The 8629-nt window shown below is 34.8% G+C and overlaps 1 long non-coding RNA gene across 1 annotated transcript; it reads left to right on the top strand.

The window, feature by feature from the left end:
• Positions 1–3729: 3729 nt before the first annotated feature.
• Positions 3730–5656, top strand: LOC127733799 (uncharacterized). Its single transcript, XR_007997162.1, has 3 exons — positions 3730–4027; positions 4488–4591; positions 5212–5656. It is a non-coding gene; the product is annotated as an uncharacterized LOC127733799 (long non-coding RNA).
• Positions 5657–8629: the final 2973 nt, after the last annotated feature.

Below are 8629 nucleotides of genomic sequence, written 5' to 3'. Positions count from 1 at the left end.
TGTATTGCAGGCTTCCGTTGTCGTTGAATTCTGTGACAGTAAAGCAAGTGTGTGAGTTGCCGGTTTTATTTCATTGATTATTCGTCGAATCATATGCCATGGATTTTGTTTGTCAAGTTTAAAAATCAGCAACAAAAAGTATTGTTGACAATCTTCTGCCAGCGTCCTTCTCGTCGTCATAATCTATATCTCAGAAGCGTTTTAAAAACCGACTCCGGACGCAAGACTTACGGATAGCGACACGATGAAGTCTTTTCACCTTTTCACATGCTTTTATATATTCTTGAAAACTATAAGATAATTATATATAGAAGTACTCAAAAATGACAAAAAATTTAAGTACTCAAAAATGACAAAAAATTTCAGTACTGAAAATGACTGAAATTTTCAGTACTTAAAAATGACTGAAATGTTCAGTACTGAAAAATGACTGAAATTTTCAGTACTGAAAACAACTTTTTCTCAACATTACTTAAAACATGCATATAATTACATGTACTGAAAAGGTATGGGTAAGAAATGTACTGATTGATGACATTTTTTACCAGTACTGTATATGTAGTGGCATTAAAAGTACATGTAAACGCTATGTAAATTCCTGGTAGTGTATTAGCCAAAAACTGCATTTTACCCCTATGTTCTATTTTTAGCCATGGTGGTCATGTTTTTTGACGAAACAGAAAATAAAACACAAACTTTATTCTAGATACCCTAAGGATCATTCAGCTTAAGTTTGGTTGGATTTGGTTCCGTAGTTTCAGAGGAGAAGATTTTTTAAAGTTAGAAAACATGATAAACAAATTGTGTAAAATTGTCCTTAAAGGGCAATACTCCTGAAGGGGTCAATTGACAATTTTGGTCATATAAACTTATTTGTAGATCTTACTTTGCTGAACATATTTGCTGTTTACAGTTTATCTTTATCATTAATACTATTCAAGACAATAACCAAAAACTGCAAAATTTCCTTCAAATTACCAATTTAGTGACAGCAACCCAACAATGGGTTATTAGATTCATCTGAAAATTTCAGGGCTGATAGAACTTCACCTAATGAATACAATAAAACACAAACTTTATTCTAGATACCCTAAGAATCATTCAGCTTATTTGTAGATCTTACTTTGCTGAACATATTTGTTGTTTACAGTTTATCTTTATCATTAATACTATTCAAGATAACAACCAATCAAAGTGCTGGATAGCACCTCTTGGAATTTTGCAACTGTAGATGTGTATTATTTCAAATATGTATTTAATCACAGCTTTGATGTTTTAAACTAAACCATTTTCTTTTCAGCAATTATCAAAAATCACTTTTTTTCATGTTTGTCATATAAAATTTTGATATTTTCTATTGCAACCTTAAACTGTAGATCTAAAATATACAATATAAGCTCTGTTAATTTCTTTATGTGTCCATGCCATATCTAGGGCCTGTGATTTTATAGTATTTTTTTCCATTTGAAACTGGGCATTACCCTAACCATAACAGTAAAATGACGGCACCAAAATTCAAACTTGGTCTTGGTTTTGTGGTTTAAAGTATTGTGTATATCAGTTTCGTAACATTTGGTTGAGGCACACTAAAGTTAGAGCATGGAATTGAAAAAAATTTGTAAGTGTTCCGCAGAACCTGGTGTTTCGCCTACTTTTGCTGTTAATCGCAGGCTCGACAAAAATGAGGAAAAAAAATAATAAAAATATTCCTCTCTATACTATTTTTTGATTGTAAGAAGCTTCTGTCCAAGTTTGGTAAAAATTTAGGATAGTTTATGAATCTAATAAATGTTTTAAAAAATTTAACTGCAGACTGTATGTAAGGTTAATTGGAAGAAAAGCTAAGTCCATTAATAAGTAAAATATGGAAAAACAAGAACAAAATTTTAACTAAATTTCCTTCTAGATACTAGCTTTTGGTCATAAACAAGCTTCTGTCCAAGTTTGGTACAAATCCAGGATAGTTTAAGAAAGTTATTAAAATTTTAACAAGAGTGCACACGCTGAAATGTCTCGCCTTCTTTATAACTAATCATTGATATTATGTTGATAGTCCTAAAAATAAAGCTTTATTACAACTGTCAAATAAACTTAACATTAACCAAGAAAACTAAACATTGACCAATGAACCATGAAAAGAGGTCAAGGTCAGATGAACCATGCCAGGCAGGCATGAACAGCTAACAATTCTTCCATACAACAAATATAGTTGACCTATTGCTTATAGTTTAAGAAAAACAGACCAAAACACAAAAATTTAACACTGAGCAATGAACTGTGAAAATGAGTTCAAGGTCAAATAAAACCTGCGCGACTGACATATAGATCATAAAATATTTCCATACACAAAATATAGTTGACCTATTGCATATAGTATTAGAAAAAAAGACCAAAACTCAAAATCTTAACTTTGACCACTGAACCATGAAAATGAGGTCAAGGTCAAACAACACCTGCCATCTAGACATGTACACCTTACAATCATTCCATACACCAAATATAGTAGACCTTTTACATACAATAGAAGAAAAACAGACCAAAACACAAAAACTTTACTCATGTTACTATAACCACTGAACCATGAAAATGAAGTCAAAGTCAGATGACACCTGCCAGTTGGACATGTACACCTTACAGTCCTTCCATACACGGAATATACTTGACCTATTGCTTATAGTATCTGAGATATGGACTTGACCACCAAAACTTAACCTTGTTCACTGATCCATGAAATGAGGTCGAGATCAAGTGAAAACTGTCTGACAGGCATGAGGACCTTCCAAGGTAGGCACATACCAAATATAGTTATCCTACTACTAATAATGAGAGAGAATTTAACATTACAAAAAATCTTAACTTTTTTTTCAAGTAGTCACTGAACCATGAAAATGAGGTCAATGACATTGGACATGTGACTGACGGAAACTTCATAACATGAGACATCCATATACAAAGTATGAAGCATCCAGGTCTTCCATCTTCTAAAATATAAAGCTTTTAAGAAGTAAGCTAATGCCGCCGCCGGATCACTATCCCCATGTCGAGCTTTCTGCGACAAAAGTCGCAGGCTCGACAAAAACTCTAGCCACAGAGTGAATGTTATGTTTCCTGGCAGAAAAAATAAGTCCATTTATAGTAAAATACTGAAAAAATGGATTTTTTTTTTTTTACAAAATTTACTTCTGGATACTATCGTATGATCATAAAAAAAGCTTCTGTCCAAGTTTGGTAGAAATCCAGGATAGTTTAAGAAAGTTATTAAAATTTCAAAAACTTCAACAACAGAGTAAATATTTGTGGAATGCCGCCGCCACTGACGACGAAATGAAAGAACGCTATGTCTCACTTTTTCGACCAAAGTCAACGGCTCGACAAAAATCAGCAATTTTTAAATTTGTAAAGGGGCATAACTCTAGAACAGTAAAACTCACGTTACCAAAACTCAAATTTAATCAGTGTTTTGTGATAATGAGCATTGTGTACAAGATTCATAACATTTGGTTGAGACAAACTAAAGTTAGAGATCGTAATCAAAAAATTCAAGCAACTTTTCCATTTGTTAAAGAGCATAACTCTAGAATTGAAAAATCGACGCCCCCAAAATTCAACTTGACCTGTGTTTTGTGGAAATAAGCATTGCGTATAAGTTTCATACAATTTGGTTTAGGAAAAATAAAGTTAAAAAACAGAAACCAATTTTGGGATGTACAGACGTATGTACAATAGTCTAGTCTGTCTACAGATTCAATCTAAACAAATTGCAACAGAAAAGATTTTTTTAATATCATATGAGATTATCATAGCACATTAACATTAAAAAAGTCTAACAAAATCGTACGGTCGGAAATCGGTGAAAATTGAAAATAAAAATAACGGTGATGTGCCTACCGATTCATGTCAGAAATGGTCCGCCATATCGACAAGGGGAGAAGACTCTTACATATGTCAATTTATAGAAACCTACTGAGTAGATGATATCACTGAAAGAATCGCTAACATAAATTTATGTTATTATACAAATATGCTGGTAAGTGTTTTTTTAACATACCCTAATGTTTTACGTGTATTTATATATTCGGAAATGCGTCTAGAAATGAATTAGACGTACAAAAGTTCTTGACGCAGGTCAAACGACAAAGATCGCTATATTTTTGTTTATTTCAAAGAAAATAAATACAATCAACTACCTTTACGTAAAATTAACTAAATTTAAACTAAAAAAGTCTAAAATATAGCAATAAAAATAATTTAAAGTAACATAGTAAGACTCGTCCCTAACGAAAACAAAAAAGTATGGAACGCCAAATTAACAAAAATGGATAGTCCTAATTACAATTTCGTCGATTTTGCACTTATTACTATAGCCAAAGCCTTTATTCTTAACTAATATTGCATTTTCTTCATATAACTAATTGTAAATAATAATTTTCTTCCTTTTTTAATGAATTATTGCCGAAAATAAACTATTTTGTAACTTTTTATTTCAGCTATCACTTGAAGTGACCTATGTTCGATTCAGCATCATTATTTTATTGGAGCTAACCACAGTCACTGTGCTAATTGTTTAGCGCAAGGATCATTTCTATATCAGGTACTATATTATATTATTCTGAATTTCTTATTTCCATGAAAATAATTTATCACAATGGAGTCAAAAATATTTGATTGCGTATCTTGCTCTATCAATAAGTCAATTCAAACTGAATGGTTAACAAAACAAATGTACGAAATATGCTACAGTAAAACACAATCGAAAGTTTTCAAGAAGGGAAAACATCGAACATAGTATACTTTTAAATGCTTTATGATAAATATTGTGCTTAGTTCAAGCTGCTCGTTTCTGTGTGTACTTTGTATATTTTGTCTTGTTTGTTTTTATGTCCTTTTTCGTTTTCTCGGACGCGATTTAAGCCCATTGATTCCACTTCTCTTGTCATCCTTTTTGACACTTCGGTATTCTCGCTTTTCAAATAATTCATTATCTTCAGTAGTGCTAGAATTCCTAAGAAATTGAGAAATGGACAAATGAATTACAGTGTATAGACACACTAAAAAAGAAACATCACACGAACAAGAAAACATTATTATTTAGAGTCAACGTTGTTAATTCTTGTTGTTCCGAATAATATTATAATGTGTATTGATATGTTATATGACATATAATGATTAAAGTATACATCAACAAATAATTTGTGTTCCTACTCTTTTCAGCTACAACTATACCATGGAGAAATGCATTGTGTGCCTAAAAGATGACCACCCAACAACGCTGATCAAATTGCGACAAAAAGGTTGTCTTGGAATCACCAGAGCTAGCCAGGAAAGAGGAGACTGTTTGTCCGCATTAGAGGGTAATTTTGTCCATCAACTCTGCAGGAAAACATATACCAATCCAAATGATATAAAGAAATACAAAAAAGAAAAACTTGTTCTACGAGAAACAAATACAAACACTCCAAAATTACGATCAAAGTCCCATTTTGATTTTAAACATCATTGTTTATTCTGTGGAAATGAAGCAACAGACTCCAAGAAAAAAGACAAAAATGTATTTCCAGTTCGTACTGATGATTTTGAGAGTAGCATACAAGATGCTTGTGATCTTCGAAATGATGATTGGGCAGCCGAGGTTCGCGGAAGACTTGAGAGCGTGAGCGACCTCCATTCAGCGGATGCTGTTTATCACCAGGCATGTAGTGTAAACTTCCGCACGTGCAAAAATATTCCTGTATTTCGTTCTCCCATATCACCGGACGCAAAGCCTGAAAACAAAAGAGGAAGGCCAGCTTTGCAAGAAGACGGTTTCTACAAAATAGTCGACTTCCTTAAACATTATGACGACGAACAGATTTCAATATCAGATCTTGTTGAAAAAATGGACGAGATGTGTGATGGGAATGCTTATAGCCAGATATATTTGAAGAAAAGATTGAAGCAACATTTTGGAGACGAAATCATTATTACCGATATACCAGGTAAAAAAAGTGTTGTAACTCTACGAGAAACCGTGAGTTGTATTCTTCAGGACTATTATCAGAGGCCAAGTAATCTAAATCCAGATGACGAAAAGAGAGCTTTGATCAAAGCAGCTGCCAAACTGATAAAAAGCGACATCCGATCTGTAGATACCACAAAGTCTATTTATCCAACTCCAGCCAACATTGCATCAGTTGATACAAATTTATCATACTTACCCGAAAGCCTGCTGTTATTCCTTTCTACTATATTTTCTGAGAAGGACCCATTAGTGAAAATAGCTTCCATAGGACAAGCAGTAATGCAAGCTTCACGACCTCGAGCACTTATTACACCGCTTCAACTCGGTCTAGGAGTACAAGTGCATCACAACTTCGCTTCACGATTTCTTGTGTCCACATTGAACAGCTTAGGATTTTGTTCGTCATACTATGAAGTCCAGAAGTTTGAATCAAGTGCTGCAGCTGTACAAGGAGTTGACCTTCCAGGCGATGTAAGCAACAGCTTTGTACAATTTGTAGCAGATAACGTTGACCACAACACAAGAACGATAGATGGCCTCAACACTTTTCATGGCATGGGCATAATAGCTGGAATTACGCCTGGTACGAAGAGAACACAACCCATTCCTAGAATAGCTTTTTCTACTGATGAAATAAAGGCATTAGCAAAGATAGATATCAAATATTACAAACCTCAATCAGATCGCATGGCTGAATTAAGTTATGCTGAGTTGAAAAACTTAAACACACTGGATAAGACTTTTCGTCTTGATCTGCTGTCGGTTATTGTTTGGCCTTTTAAGTATCCAATACCAATGTGGTCTGGCTTCATGCAGATGGTTCAGACAGGAGACTACCCAGGAAAATCATCGGTTTCATTCCTGCCTATGATAGATTTAAATGCTTCGGACATGACCTGTATTTATTCCACATTGAACTTCGTCGCCAAACAAGCAAAGCGTTATGACATAACAGCAATCTTGACTTTTGATCAACCTCTGTATTGGAAAGCCTTCTCAATTATTGAAAACGAAAATCCAGGAAGCACCTTGAAGTCTATGGTTTTACGATTAGGACCATTCCACACAGAGATGAGCTTCCTCGGCTCAATAGGGAATCTTATGAGTAATACTGGTTTGAAAGAGATGTTAGAACTCATATACGCTCCGAATGCCGTCACGCATATCCTTAGCGGAAAAGCTGTAGCTAGAGCTTTTAGAGGTCACATGTTGGTGGATACAGCACTGTATTGTTTGTTGATTGCAGAGATATTCAATATTGACGTATCTAAACTTTTGGAAGAACCCAATTCAACCCTTGAAACAACTGAAATGAAGGAAATTGATGAATTATATTCCCAATTATCCTCTGGAGAGATGTCAGCTTCAGAAGCGGGTGAATCGGACGTCTTGAAAAACCTAGAAACAACAGTCCGGAGAAAAACTGAAATTTTAAAGCAAAGTCGTACAGCAAAGTTGTGGCTGCAATATTCAGAAACGGTTCAGGTTTTAAGACAATTTATCAAAGCAGAGAGAACCGGTAACTGGCCTCTTCATTTGCAAAGCATCCAAGCAATGTTGCCCTTTTTGGCTGCATCTGGACATAATCTGTGCACGAAAACAGCATACGTTTACTTAATGACAATGCAATCTTTAGACAAAGACCATCCTGATGTGTATGCTAATTTTATCAATGGGAATCATGTCATAAGACGCAGCAATAGGTACTGGGCTGGAATATCTTCAGATTTATTTATAGAACAAGTCCTAATGAGAAGTGTGAAAACAGCGGGTGGATTGACGAGAGGTCGAGGAATGACTGAAAGCCAGCGTTCCCTTTGGCTTATGTCCATGCCAGCATGTGCTGAGATTAATCAAGCTATGCAGGATTTGTCCGGGGTAGGATACTTTTCTAGTGAACAACACAAAGACGAAACACATGCAAGACAAAAAAAGGACACTAACGACATTCAAACTCTTCTCGCGTTCTTGAAAAGTCGGAATCCATTCATTGATTCAGAGGTAGACCGTTCACTACGAAACATTGAGACAGGAGTAGTAGCTGATAAAACCGTGAATGTGGATGATGCCAAAAAGGTTGGGACTTCCATTCTACAAGAACTAGTAGGAAAGAATATAGCTGACCACACGTTTAGGAGAAAGAAGCAAGCCATTACGCTTGGAAACAAAGTTCAGGCAAAACTTGACGGCGAACCTATCAGAATAGATTCACAGCTCCTTTTTCAGAGATGCACCACTGCTGCGCATGGTATTTTTGAAGATATTTCAGAGATATTTCAATTTGAATTATGCGGAGTTCCTTCATCAATATTTGAAACCACGGGCCTTCCAAGAGAACCCCAAAAATCAACCCTTGCCGAATATATGTGGAACTTGATTGAACTTAAACCAAAAGCACCAACAGAAACCCACTTTGTACTTGATGGTGGTTCTCTTATACACCGTTTACCATGGACAAAAGGAGCTACAGTTGACACCATATGTATGACTTACGTCAATTATGTTAGCAATCACTATAAAGATGCAACTGTTGTGTTTGACGGGTATCCATCAGTTCCAACTACAAAAGATGTAACTCATTTCAGACGTACTAAAGGAATCATATCTCCAAAAGTCAATTTTAACAATGAC

The sequence above is a fragment of the Mytilus californianus genome, unplaced genomic scaffold (assembly GCF_021869535.1).
Source record: "Mytilus californianus isolate M0D057914Y unplaced genomic scaffold, xbMytCali1.0.p SCAF_3, whole genome shotgun sequence".
In the NCBI taxonomy this organism is placed as follows: Eukaryota; Metazoa; Mollusca; class Bivalvia; order Mytilida; family Mytilidae; genus Mytilus; species Mytilus californianus.
Note: the sequence above shows the minus strand (reverse complement) of the source record. Positions and strands in the feature narration are given on the sequence as shown.